The sequence below is a fragment of the Eretmochelys imbricata genome, chromosome 6 (assembly GCF_965152235.1).
Source record: "Eretmochelys imbricata isolate rEreImb1 chromosome 6, rEreImb1.hap1, whole genome shotgun sequence".
Classification (NCBI taxonomy): domain Eukaryota; kingdom Metazoa; phylum Chordata; order Testudines; family Cheloniidae; genus Eretmochelys; species Eretmochelys imbricata.
In genome coordinates, this window is record NC_135577.1 from 40387327 (window position 1) to 40402256 (window position 14930).

Below are 14930 nucleotides of genomic sequence, written 5' to 3' on the forward strand. Positions count from 1 at the left end.
TGTCAATATGAAAATAAAGCCACTGATTTTAGCAAGGACTGTAAAGATGATTACTACTGAAACTGTTAAAATGAAGCTCAGTGTTGAGTGTGCAAGTATGCTCAAGTAACTGCTAGTTCCCCAGCTGATGTAATCTTTTGCTTTAGAAAAATAGCACCTCCAGTCATTTCATAAAGTTTGTCAGAATTTGTGACCAGAAAGGAAAAGACTACTAATGTAAAACAACTCTGAATGTTTACAATTAAAAGGCACAGTCAATCCTCTATTTGTAAATCTCTGATTAAAAGGGGAGCCTTCAAAAAAACCAAATTAGCCATTTCCCCCAAATTTATGTTGGAAAGAGGGCATCACATTATCAGTTGTTGAAGCCTATTTTATCTTTGTTTTGAAAAAAGTTAACTGTAAGGCATAAGGGCAAATTCTGCAGAGATCCCTCCTTAAATAATTGTGCTATGAAAGAAAAAAATGTATTCTATCTGTTTGAGACAGAAGTAGAAATCAGCTTCCATTAAAGAGCAGAGTGGTATGCTCTATATTACTTCCTCTGAAAATATATTCTGTTTTAATCTTTAATCACTGCAAGAATTATAATACACTAAAGGCAGCTCAGCAAGAGATAGATTAGCCCTGGTTAAACAACTAAGATAGACAGTTTGGTAAAAATGTTTGATAGAAGTTACATAAAATATGAATCCACTGTATAAGCTTATTCATCTTTCTCTGTGTATTCACAGTAGGCTGAGTTGACATCATTTGAACTGTTGAAAAATACAGGTTATATCATGCTGTCACTAAATAATGTCCCTCAGGATTTGTGAAATTGCTCAGATAAAATGGTCTTTATTTTAGTCTACTGGGAACTCCTCTCAGACTTTTACAGAGGGTAGTAAAGCACATGAATTCTGAAGACTCTTATTAGTAAATGGGGTGAAAACCTGGCTCAGTGATGCCAATGGCGAAATTCCCACTGGTTTCAATAGGGACATAATTTTACAGTAGGAGTATTAGATGAACAATCTAAAGCTTACATACTATACTGTACTACTTAATAGGAGAACATTTAAAAATTATTATTAAGTCCAGACATTTTTTCCCCCCAGGTATTTTTAATTGCTTAATGCTTGTGAAAGGCATGCAATTAAACAGCTTTGGACCATGGGCTTTTAAGCTAAATAGCTATATAAACTGCTGTTTAGTCAAAGAACAGTTACAAATACAAGCAGTTGGACTGCAAGCTTCCTACATGCTGCCATAACAAGGTGCTTCAGTTGTGGAGGGACTGCCTCTAAGGGAGAAAAATGAGTTCATTAGCTTTTTGATGGTGTTTTTTGTGAAATGGATAGCTGTACCAAATATTGTACCAAGACCAGAGTTTTATTTTACATACACAATTGAAAGGTTGTCAAGAAGGTCATGACTGACCTGAACTTGGATAGTATCTAACCAGTAACCTAAATGCAAAAAGATACAAAATCTGGTACTAACTCCCTCACCCGCATCATATAGGCCTTGTCTGCACTGGGCCATGAACAGTGTGTGAAAACCAAGTCTGAACTTTATTTAAACACTATTCCTGCTAAACGAGTTTTAGACATGGATTGATGGCCAGCACTGACTGGACCAAACTGTTTTGAAACCACTTTCAAAAGTTAGTCCCAACCAGGCTCAAATATGATTTTTGTAATGGCTGCTTTTTAACAATGTGGTCCAGTCTACACTGTTCAGGCCAATCACAGAGGAAAATGACTTAGCTGGAAGTGTTCAGTTTAGTTCAGATTCTAATTTCACACCTAGCTCAAAGCCCAGCAAAAACATGACCCCAGGCTGCAATGTCTTTTTTCTCTAATCTTCAATTCCAGAACAATAATGTTTTCAAACAATCCCTGCCCATCACATTGCTTGCAGAGAGCGCAGGGGAGCACAACTGTGTTACTGTCATCAAATATTTCAAGAGTATTGTACTTGTTAATTAAGGTCTCAATCCTGTAATGAAGTCCATGCAGACAAAGTCCCGCACCCACACAGACTACTACTGGCTTGAAAATGGCTCAGCATCGGCGTTCATCTGGCTGCCCAGAACTAGGTTGACCAGATAGCAAGTGTGAAAAACTGGGACAGGCGGTGGGGGGTAATAGGCACATATATAAGAAAAAGCCCCCAAAATCGGGACTGTCCCTATAAAATCGGGACATCTGGTCACCCTGCTCAGAACGCATTGCAGGATCTGGACTTAAGAGTGCTTATTTACCTACTATTTCTTTGCGTATTGGACACATACTTATTCAATTAAAAGAGAAAGGATGAGTGCAGAGAATCAATGGTCAGCTACTTTTGTTGTTTTGCATTAGCACAAAGCAAAAATACCATCATCACCTCTAAGAGCAGAAAAGTATATCTTCAGCATCTAACATAGTGCTATTTGTATGGATAAATTAACTCTAGGGCTGTCAAGCAATAAAAAAATTAATCATGATTAATCGTGCAATTAAAAAAATTAACTGTGCGATCAATTGCACTGTGAAACAATAAAAGAATATCATTTATTTAAATTTTTTTTATGTTTTCTACATTTTCAAATATATTTATTTCAATTACAACACAAAACACAAAGCGGACAGTGCTCACTTTATATTTATTCTTTATTACAAATATTTGCACTGTAAAACAACAAAAGAAATAGTGTTCATCAATTCACCTAATACAAGTACTGTGGTGCAATCTCTTCATCATGAAACTTGAACTTACGAATGTAGAATTATGTAGAAAAAAAAAACACTTTCAAAAATAAAACAATGTAAAACTTTAGAGCCTACAAAGTCCAATCAGTCCTACTTCTTTTTCAGCCAATCGCTCACACAAACAAGTTTGTTTACATTTGCAGGAGATAATGCTGCCCAATTCTTGTTCATAATGTCACCTGAAAGTGAGAAAAGACAGTTACCTTTTCCGTAACTGGTGTTCTTCGAGATGTGTTGCTCACGTCTACTCCACAATAGGTGTGCATGCTAGCCACATGCACGGGTGCCGGAAGTTTTTTCCCTAGCAGTATCCGTAGGTAAACTGGAGGGTGTAACCCTGGGTGATGGTGTTGAGGACCCATCGGTCCAAGGTTAGCCGCGACCATTCTGGGAGGAAAGCACACAACCAGTTGGAGAAGGGAAGCTCTTTTGAGGGTGGATCCCTGATGAGGACTAGTGGAGTGCCCCCGAGCGTCCTGTCAAAAACGCCTTTTCCCCACCTGCTTGCCCTTGGAGGACGCAGGCTGGGGGGCAGGCCGAGGCTGCCTCTGAGGGCGTCTCTTATAGTCCTGCTGCTTCTTATGGGCGGCCTCGTACTTCGGGAGGGCAGCCTGGGTGGGAGTCTGCTGCAGCTTGAACTTAGGTTTTGCTGGAGCCGGGACATAGAGGCCCAGAGTCTGGAGGGTCATGCGGGAGTCTTTCATGCCATACAGCCTTGTATCTGTTTCCTCTAAAAACAGAGCTTGCCCATCAAATGGGACATCCTGCATGGAAGACTGCGCCTCGCTGGACAGCCCAGAGAGCAGGAGCCACGACACCCATCTCATGGACACCGCGGAGGCCATTGATCGTGTGGTCGTGTCCGCAGCCCTTCCTCCTAGCGGCCGCTGGCCCTTCCTCCATTAGCGCCTTGAGCTCCTTCCTATCACGCTCCTGAAGGGATTCTTCAAACTTGGGCAGAGAGCCCCACAGATTGAATTCGTACTGGCCCAGGAGAGCCTGATGGTTTGCCACTTGTAACCGGAAGCTCGAAGATGAATAAACTTTCCTTCTGTCAAGGTTCCTTCCCCACTCTGAACTCTAGGGTACAGATGTGGGGACCTGCATGAAAGACCCCCTAAGCTTATTCTTACCAGCTTAAGTTAAAAGCTGCCACCACCAAAGTGTTACACAAAGAACAGGGGAAGTGCCCACTTGGAAGTGCCCAAAATATCCCCCCAAGCACTACACCCCCTTTCCTGGGGAAGGCTTGATAAAAATCCTCACCAATATGCACAGGTGAACACAGACCCAAACCCTTGGATCTTAACAACAACGAAAAAAGCAATCAGGTTCTTAAAAGAAGAATTTTAATTAAAGAAAAAGTGAAAGAATCAATTCTGTAAAACCAGGATGGTAAATACCTTACAGGGTAATCAGATTCAACACATAGAGAATCCCTCTAGGCAAAACCTTAAGTTACAAAAAGACACAAAAACAGGAATATACATTCCATTCAGCACAACTTATTTTATCAGCCATTTAAACAAAACAGAATCTAACGCATATCTAACTAGATTGCTTACTAACTCTTTACAGGAGTTCTGACCTGCATTCCTGCTCTGGTCCTGGCAAAAGCATCCCACAGACAGAGAAGACCCTTTGTTTTTTCCCCCCTCCAGCTTTGAAGGTATCTTGTCTCCTCATTGGTCATTTCGGTCAGGTGCCAGCGAGGTTATCCTAGCTTCTTAACCCTTTACAGATGAAAGGGCTTTTCCTCTGGCCAGGAGGGATTTAAGGGATTTCCCTTTACATTTATGACACCTTCTGAAAGAGTCCAGTCTCCAAGAATTTTTCTCTGTTCTTTGGGGTCAGGGCTGGCTGACCCTGACGTTCCCTGTGGTTGACCCACTCGACCACCAGGGAGTTGGGCACCGGGTGGGTATACAAGTACTCATGCCCCTTAGTGGGTACAAAGTACTTGTGTCCCACCTTTTTAGAGCTGGGGGCCAATGAGCATTTGAAATCTTAGCCACCCCTTCATGGACAGGCAAGGCCACCCTACCCAGTGCCGATGGGGACAACACGTTAAACAGAGAGTCTGAGGGCTACTCCATCTCCTCTGCCTGGAGGTGGAGTCTTGCTGCCACCCTCTTTAAGAGTTCTTGGTGGGCCCTGAAGTCCTCCTGCGAGACGGAGTGGGGTGGGGCTGCAATCGCCTCCTCCAGGCGGTGTGAAGAAGCCAGTGTGGTGCTCTGGGTGTCGGCCGGCACTGGAGGGTCCACCACCTGGTCAGACTCCGGGCATGGTGCCAAGGACGCGTGTCCCACCGCCTTTCTCAGGAGTCTGGAGAGGGAGGCCGACGGTGCCTCCGAAGCTCCGGCCACCGAGCGAGCTCCCACCAGGGGCTGCACTGGAGGCCACAGTGCCCACTGGTACCATTGGGCCGGCCACGATACTCGGTGCCACTGCACCTGCTCTGGCACCATCTGTTGGGGTTGGCTGGCCTGGCCCATGGAAGGACGGCTATGAATGGAGACCAGGCTGCCGTAAGATCTGCTGCTGTCTCTGGACCAGGAGGAGCAGCAGTGCCGGGATCTACGACGGCCACAGGACCACGATCTCTATGTGGAGGACCAGTACCAGTGGTAACAACTGCTCTGCGAACGGCCTCGATGGGCAGACCCGCGACAGCAAAATGTCGGCGATTGACGCCCGGGCTGCGGGATTGGTGGAGACTTGGAGTGGGAGTCTGAGAGGGAATGGCATCGACAACCGTGCCGTGATCGACTGCGGTACCCTCTCCAAGACCAGGACCGATGGTGATGCTCGCTGCAGTCCTGCCGATATTCGCTCTTTGAGGATGAGCAGTGCTGCGAGTCCCGGCCGGCCGGAACCCAGCCGGACAGTCTGGTCCGTGTCAAGGGCGATCCACCTGGACTCTGCCCCGAGCGATCACTGGGCAGTGATTGTTGTCGGGAACATTCCCTCGACTGAGACCGGTACCAGGCCAGAAGCGACTGTGGAGATCCCAGCTTGCCTCTGGAGCACGGGGCCGACATCGGCGCTGCTCCAGGCACCAGCATGGATATAATGTCCTGGGCCGCCTGGAGAGCTTCAGGCGTGGATGGCTTCTGGACATCCAGAGAGGCCTGTTCTGAAGGGGCCAGGCTAATCTGCTCAACATGAGTGGGAGGCCTGGGGCCCAGTGGGGATCGAGGATTGCCAGACATGGGCCTAGCCTCTGTCCCAGACTTCCCTCAGTGCCTCTGCAAAGAGGGAGTCTTCCTGGTCCTCTTGGCATGCCCCATGGATAGAGAGCAGTGCTGACTGGTCAATGGCACCAGAGGGTCACCCCATACCGACGCTGCGGTGCCAGGTACCGGTTCGGAGCGGCATGCCGGGGTTGGGGTCAGCACTGACTCCATCAGGATGGCCTGGAGCCTAATGTTCCTTTCTCTTTTGGTCCAAGGCTTAAACGACTTGCAAATCTTGCACCTTTTGCTGATATGGGTTTCTCCCAAGCAGCGCAAACAGTCTACATGCAGATCACTTCCTGGCATAGAATGCCTACAAGAGCTGCACGACTTAAACCCCAGGGCGCGGGGTATGCCCCGGCCTGGGCTCACTGACTAACTAAACGGCTAACTAACTACAGGTACTAACACTGAACGAACAAACAGTTCTGGGGACGAGCTACAGCAAAGCTGGAGCAGAGCAGTTCTGACACACCTTCACTGGTGGCAAGAAGGAACTGAGGGTGGGGGGAGCGCGCAGTTCCCCTTATACCCCCCCAGGCAGGCACCACTCCAGGGGTCATGGGAGGCGCTCCCCCATGGGTACTGCTAGGGGAAAAACTTCCGGCACCGGTGCACATGGGGAGCATGCACACCTATTGTGGAATACACATGAGCAATCACTCAAAGAAGAACAGGTGTTCTTATGGCACTGTTGTAACAAGTGTCGTGAGATATTTACGTGCCAGATGCGCTAAAGACTCATGCTTCAACCACCATTCCAGAAGACACGCGTCCATGCTGATGACAGGTTCTGCTCAATAACAATCCAAAGAAGTGCGGTCCGACGCATGTTCATTTTCATCATCTGAGTCCAATGCCACCAGCAGAAGGTTAATTTTCTTTTTTGGTGGTTCAGGTTCTGCATCGGTTTCCACATCCGAGTGTTGCTCTTTTAAGACTTCTGAAAGCATGCTCCAGACCTCATCCCTCTCCAATTTTGGAAGGCGCTTCAGATTCTTAAACCTTGGGTCGAGTGCTATAGCTTCCTGTAGAAATCTCACATTGGTGCCTTCTTTATGTTTTGTCAGATCTGCAGTGAAAGTGTTCTTAAAATGAACAACATGTTCTGGGTCATCATCCGAGAGTATTATAACATGAAATACATGGCAGAATGCGGGTAGAACAGAGCAGGGGACATACAATTCTCCCCCAAGGAGTTCAGTCACAAACTTAATTAACGCATTGTTTTTTTTATGAGCATCATCAGCATGGAAGCATGTCGTCTGGAATAGTGGCAGAAGCATGAAGGGGCATATGAATATTTAGCGTGTCTGGCATGTAAATACCTTGCAATGCCAGCTACAAAAGTGCTATGCAAATGCCTGTTCTTACTTTCTGGTGACATTGTAAATAAGTGGGCAGCATTATCTCCCACAAATGTAAACAAACTTGTTTGTCTTAGCAGTTAGCTGAACGAGAAGTAGGACTAAGTGGATTGTAGGCTCTAAAGTTTTGCATTGTTTTGTTTTTGAGTGCAGTTATATAACCAAAAAAAAAATCTATATTTGTAAGTTGCACTTTCACAATAAAAAGATTGCACTACAGTACTTGTATGGGGTGAACTGAAAAACACTGTTTCTTTTATAATTTTTACAGTGCAAATATTTGTAATAAAAAATAATACACAGTGTGCAGTGTTATAATTGAAATCAATATATTTGAAAACATAGATAAACATCCAAAAATATTTAATAAATTTCCATTGGTATTCTATTGTTTAACAATGTGATTAAAACTGCGATTAATCATGATTATTTTTGTTATCGCGATTAATTTTTTTGAGTTAATCACTGAGTTAAATGCAATAAATTGACAGCCCTAATTAACTCTAATCAAATGGGACCAGAAACTGAATGTTTATTCCACACTAACTTAACATTTGTCTATTAAGTGTCATTTGAATCATGAATGTGGCTTTTTCTATTGCACTTCTTTTCATTGCCGGGTGAGTGATAAAATGGAGATGAGATCTATAGATTTGAGCAAGCTGGTGTAATTTAGATAGGCAGTGAACTGCCAGCAAGCACTTTCACATTTGCTCTCTTTTGTCTTTCCCTGTGAATTCAAGAAGAGTGCTCAGAATCTGATTAACCACAACTCACCAAGTCACTATCAGTAAACCAACCAATGGAAGATCATATGGAAAACTACAAGTCCTTGAGGGCTACTTCATCTGCATCTATACAACATGGTTCAGCACATTCATTTTGTCTCTGAACATGTGGTTGAGGGGAGAGGATGTGAGATTACAGAACACTTAAAGAACATTTGGATTATATTTTAATCTTAATAGTCACTCAAAAGGGGGACTTTAATTATAATTAGTGCCTGAAAGGGAGGAAACCTGCAACAACCCACACCTAAAACAATACTTTTAGTTTGTTGTTTTTAACCAGTTGAACATGAATAAAAGAAAGTTATGGATAATTCCATCCCTCTTTCTGGATTAAAACAAATACTGACCAGTGCAAGTTTGTGGGGGCAGAAAGAAAGGTTACATATACTTACCTATCTGTAATTTTTCCTTCTCAGAAGGAGGCACCTGGTGCTTCATGACCCATTACAACTGGGTTCTTCCTTCTCATCTTCCAAGCACGGAAGCTCTCTTTTTTAAAAAACCCTTTCACTCTAGTTTCAAAGTGCAGCACCAGCAGATGGAGCTAACCCATCATCTCTGTACAAGAACTGTGAGAGTCTGGCTCCACCCCATGAACAGCTGATTCCTCCTGCACTTTTGGTCAAACTGAACTGTTCGCAAATCTTGGTCAAATCTGGTGTAACCCTTCTGCCCGTCAGAGTTGGCAGCAACAAGGGCCGGGTTCAATATCTAGGGGATCCATTCCAATAACACAACGCAAACCGGCTCGAGCCCCCACCCAGTGACCTGGGACAAATATATACCACCCCCGCTGGGCGCCTCCAAGAGGCAATAGTTCCCCTCTCACAAGCACATAGTCTGAGTGTAGCAAAAAGCCTTTTAATAACAGAGAGAAACAATGTGGCATTATGTTGGGGAAACACCACCAACAGGATTCATAACACACCCCATGAGCAAAAAAACCCACCCCAAGCAAATTGGGGCATGCCCCTTTCCCTTTGGTTCTTGAGTCCAGCAATCCCAAATCACCCGAAGTCCCAAAAGTCCAGTGACCCAAAAGTCTCTGTCCCTGGTCAGGGCAGCCCCAGAGTTCGAAAATTTCTCTGCGGAGCTTTACCTCCCAACCTGGGTGGAGATGGGATGGGGGTAAGAGGCACCTTACATGATCTGAAGCTGACCGCCCCACAGCTCCATAGGCCTTCGCTTCGCTCTGCTCCGCTCTGCCAGCCACCCCACGAACTCCTTCGCTCAGCTCCGCTCCGCGGCCCACAAGCAGCTCCCACCGTCCCACGAACTGCTCCACCAGCCGGTCCACAAACTGCTCCACGTCCCACAAGCAGCTCCCACCGTCCTACGAACTGCTCCACCGGCCTGTCCACAAGGCACTCTAGCCGTCCCGCAAACTGCTCCACAATATATCTTCAGGCTCCACCACTACTTAACACAACACTCAGTGATTTCAGCTCTCAGTTCAGCTCTTTGGTGAATTCAGCTTGCAGTAGGGGAGCCTCAGTGCTGGTGCACCATTAGCCCAAAGTGAGCTCAGCAGCCTGTAACTAGATTCCTAATGGAATCAAAATTAGCTCTGATATTCCACAGTGGAGAGAGGAGGAAGTGCAATTAGCATGTAAGGCCCTCACCAAGGGGCCCATGCCACCAAGTATTAATACTTGTCCCCAGCCTCTCTCCAGCCACAGAGTTTTAAAACCCATGACCCTTGCCTAGCGAGTGCTACTTAGTTGAGGGTGAGTCCCTCCATCATAACAAAAGGCCAAGTACAGTTCCAAGCACAGTTCCCATAATCAGGGTAACAACAATTTATTCTTCCTGCCCCAATAACAGAGACACTGGGGATCCCACAGCAGCCAAAGTGACCATTTGGGCAGCTATGGCCTCATTCTAGGCGGGGTGGGTGTGCCTATGCAAATGAGATCAGCCCCTGTAGTTCTTTTCCACAACTTGCCACACCTCACCACCAGATGTCAGGGTGGAGCTCATCCTGACACTGCTTACACTGGCAAATCGTTTCAGCTGAATAAAAATGAAGGAAGACAAATTCCAAAGAGTCAAAACACTTGATTTTGATATTTTCAAACTGAAACATTTTGACTTTTCATTTCAAAATGAAATTGTTATATTTTTAAAAACCCAACATGAATAAAAGGGTAAAAGCCACCACAAAATGAAACATGAGATTTTCATTTCACCAAGAAAAATAAAATCATTGTTGTCTTCAGGTCAACTCAAAGCTATAGGTTTTTCTTAGCAGTTTTTTTAGCTAGTTCAAGATGGCCTCTGCATATTGCCACTTGTGGACTTTCACTAGCAATACAACACTCAGGAAAGTGGGCGAAGTTCTACGAAGGATGTCCCCACTTAGGCGTTGGTCAGAGAGCAGACAGGCTGTGTCCAGAGCTCTCAATGCTCCCCCTGCTGAAACCCAGGCAGTATAACTCAAACACAGAGGTAACCAGAGCTGAAATGGATGGGGGAGATAGCAGAGGGAGTCGGTTGGGGTCAGGAGCCTGGAGGCGTGCAGCAGGAGACTAACTGGGAGTCACGGAGACAGACTGGATGAGGAATTTGCGGGGAGGGAGTAGAAAACTGAATTGGCAGAACATGGAGTTTGGGGACAAGGAGCCACTGGGAAAAGGGGGAAATGGACAAGGGACACAGATCAGATGAGAAGCCTGGGGAGGGGGCACAGTCGTGGCTGGGCAAATAGCCTGTGCGGGGGAAGAAAGAAGACTGGCATGAGAGGAAGAGAAGGAAGGCTGGTAAACAGCAGGGGAAAACTGGGACTGGCTAGGGAAGGAGACTGTAACTGGGATGAAAAGTTGGGAGGAGGAGAAGAGAGGACTGGGACAAGGCACAAAGGATCAGTTTTGAAGGATGAGGGGGTGGAAACAGGGGCAGAAGGGTCTGTGCCTAGCGTCTCATTTTGCTCTAATGCTGGTCCACATGATTAGCACTGATAGAATGATAACCTACTACTTCTATTTTTCTCCATTAGCTCAAGTGGCAGGTGATCTAAAGGTTCCAACCCTGTTGTGTTCTATGTTGGTGTAAATATTATTCCACATGATGAAATGTATATTTTTTCAATTTGCTTTTGTAAAAAACTAGGAAGGAAACACACAAGGAAACCTATATTATATGAGCACTACGACTGCAAAAATCAAGCACTCATATGTTAGGAAAATGCCAGAATTAAGGTTCTCCATGTCACCTTAATTGGCTGGTGTATGATGAGCCAGCAAACAGCTCAGCTGATCTGGATGTGAGTGTAGGGATTTGCTCCCCACCATCCCAAGCTCTAGCCGGTCTCTCTGGTAGAGAAAACAGGGGAATACTACCATTCCCATGTCTTCTCCTGCACTCCCGCCCCTCCCAACCTTGCTTGCTCACCTATGTGGATTCTCTTCTCAATTCTTATTCCTCCTATGAAAATATGTGGGCACTTTTTCTTAAGTCTCCTGATCTGTATGGAGTGTCATATTTACTAATTCAGCTGTGACAAATTAGAGCAAAGGCTATTAAACGTTATTTCCAGTCCCAATAGCTAGACTACGTCCAAGAGATTGTAAAGATGATTTGCTGGGTGAAGTCTGAAGCCTGTGCAACTTTTTTTTAAGTGAGAAGAACTCAAAGTAAATAGAATAAAGTTCAAAATTTCAAAAAGGGTCATTTTAAAAATAATTCTTCAGCAAAGAGTGACTGAAAAAATTCAGTTTTCCTACAAACAGTTGAGTTTGATCATTAAAGTCCAACATAGAGGGATTTTAGCCCAGTTTTCTATAGAAACTGCAACACAACCTCAGCTATAGAGTCCTTGCTGAAGCCTCCGTAATATCAGTTCCTTCAATCAAGACTTTTTATATATCCTGATTTCGTATTTGCTGTTTATTCACTTGGAGTGCTGAAATACTGTAGGCATGAATTACGAGTAGGTTTTGAAAGAAGACAAATAGAGTTTATCTATTAAATAAACAACCAGTGCTGTCATTTTCCTGTACAACTGAGTTTCAGTGAGGAACAGAATCTAAAATTGGTTTGTTACTATGGCAACTAATGAGCCAATAAAACTTGGAGTCCCCAAATCAACCATGTGACTAGCAAGGGATTCATTCCAATTTTAAGATGCTGATTTTCAGGGGAGAAAATATGCTGCTCCTTTTCCTAACATGGACATTTGGGATGTCAGGCTACAATTGTGCTGAATAGCTTGAGCAGTCGAAGGCAAACATCTAAAAGAAAAACAGGCTCTTTGTTAATCTGGAAGGACAAATAGCTGACACATTATCCCTATGCTAATTACCTTGGATAAAGATAAAGTCCTGCAATAAAAACACCACTACAGATGACAGCAATGTCTGAAATCATAGCAAAGGGAAATACGACAAACATTACATGAAGAATATGATGGCTTATTGCTTTGCGTTTTTTAATTGAAAAAATAATATGCCTGTAATATCAATAACCCAAACCTGGCATTTTAAAGCATGATCTTCCCCTCCTGAGGGGCTAAGTAGGAAGGAATCTTAGATATCCATGAAGAAAATCTTTCCGTCTTCAACTGTTCTATCAGAAGGGGAAGATTTCCCCCCTAAAAAAAGAAAGCACTGTAGGGCAGGCCCACAAACTCTGCAGGATTGCAAGTGATGAGTGGGAGGCCCTGTTATCTCCCATGCCTGACCTATGACCCCCAACATCTTTCCTCTTTGTAACTGTGCTGTTGGGGTGGCATCAGGGAGCCCTATTAAAAGGGTATGTTCCCTACAGAGCTGGTGGGAGAATGATGTGTGTACCTCTGTCTGCCCACTCCCCACCGCCTCCTCCTGCAACGTGTGCATCCTGGAGACCCCTGGAGTACTCTCTGCAATGTCCAGGGAAGTAGGGGAGATCATCCTCTGAAGATTGCTGAAGCCCTCTTCCATTCCGGAAGGGTGTGATGTGAGCACTGGCAGAGTGGGGGATACGATCTGGCTCTTCATTAATAATTTATAATTTCTGATCAACAGAATTATTTTACATAGGGGGAAATCATGCCCCTGCTCCCCAAATACAGACTGCCGAAGACACAGTGGAAGTAGTTCAATACCAGCATGCAAGGGCCTGCATGCAATGTGGTTTCCCTGTGCCAAGAAAGTTGTTAGGGCAGTTACAGGCAGTAGATCCTCTGCTACATAGATCCACTAGCCAATGGCCTCTCAGTGGAAGGGGCAGGGGCATACAAGCAGCAGTGGCTATTGCAACTTTAGCATGGCAGTAATAGTGGCTATAAATTAGTATATACTAGTTTATACTATAATTTTCACTAGTATAAATAGTATATATTAGTATAATATATACTAATATAAATAGTGGCTATAAATCCATTGCTACTCTGCACCCTAATGGAAAAAGATTCAGCCCTAGACAGTTCCCTTGCATCAACTTAGCTAGCTGAGCTTGGTGTTGGAAGGACAGGAGAAAGGAGTGTCAAATACACAAGAGAATACAGCAGCTATTAGTTTTCCGGTACAGTTTGAAAAGCACAAAGTCATTGTTTGCTAATAATGGTTAAACTAAAATTCACCTAAATGGAGATTTTAAATAAAAGGCATGTATTGTCTTATACAGTATCGTAGGTTTCTTTTAGACAGCTATTATGCCTATTCTGCAGATGCACTAGAATTCTGATCAGTAGAGATTATGTTAAGTATTAGTCAAATGTTTAAGAAAGAACTTACCAATTTTCTTTGATGATTTAAAACCTAACATTCTAAAGAAAACCAAAATATAATACCCCCACCACAATATTTTTGACCAGATAAATGAACAATAAATGAAGTTGTGTTTGACTGAATGGTCTCTCATGTAGAAAAAAATCATAGCCTGGAAATACAATATTTACCTCTGGAAACCACTAACATTTTTGTACTATAAAACAAGCAATATTTGAAACATTAGGAAAATGATTAGGACATTAAGAAAAATTGATAGATTGTTGTCTAACACAGCTTGTTTTATATGGGCTGTAAAAGATTTTGGTTCTGCTCCTGCACATTACTCCTGGGGGAAATCCGTGCAACACTGCACATGCAGAATTCATGTCCCCTGTAGATTTTTTTTTTATTTCTCCTCAGAATATAGATTCTGCTGGAGAGGTTCTGCAATTACACCATTTGCCCACCAGAGGCTGCCTTGGCACCAGAAGAGAGGGAAGCCAGCCGGCAGAGAGAGAGGGGGAAGAGACTGCGTTCCTCACAGCGGGGGAAGATGAGGATCCACGGCACAGACAGAGTGGAGCACACGGGGCTGTTGCGGGGGGGAGGGTGTCACAGACTGGAGTTCAGAAAGACTCGTGGGGGTACAGACTGTGGTACAGGCACAGGAGATAATGAGGTAACAGCATTGAGCCAGGGTCTCAATGGGAGGGGGGCTGCAGGGCCACAAGGGAACGGGGGAAGGAGAGTGCAGAGATACATGGGGACAAGGGGTAGGGGTCTGCAGGGACACATGGGGACAAGGGCAGATGTGCCTCACTGAATGGGAGAGGCTAGGGGTCAGCCAGGGTCTGCATGGGAGAGGCTCCCCAACTCTCAAACAATCTTTCACCTGCCACCAAAAAAACCTGTTCCACACTTCTCCCACCCAACAACTATCCAGGTTCACTTCCAGGTTCCTTCCCTCTACCTCAGGCTCCTCCATTATCCCTGACTCCCCCAAGCCTTTTAACTGCTTCTGAGGGGTGCAGGAAATACATTTCTGTATTGTAGTTTAAATGAATTACTCAATGTTCTGTATTAATACACCCAGAAGGGAATCTATTTG

At 44.6% G+C, this 14930-nt stretch overlaps 1 protein-coding gene across 1 annotated transcript in view; it reads right to left on the reverse strand.

Annotated features, from left to right (window-relative positions):
• The window catches only part of KIAA1549L (KIAA1549 like), a 203213-nt gene that overhangs the window by 37028 nt on the left and 151255 nt on the right, over positions 1-14930 (reverse strand). The window lies entirely within an intron of this gene.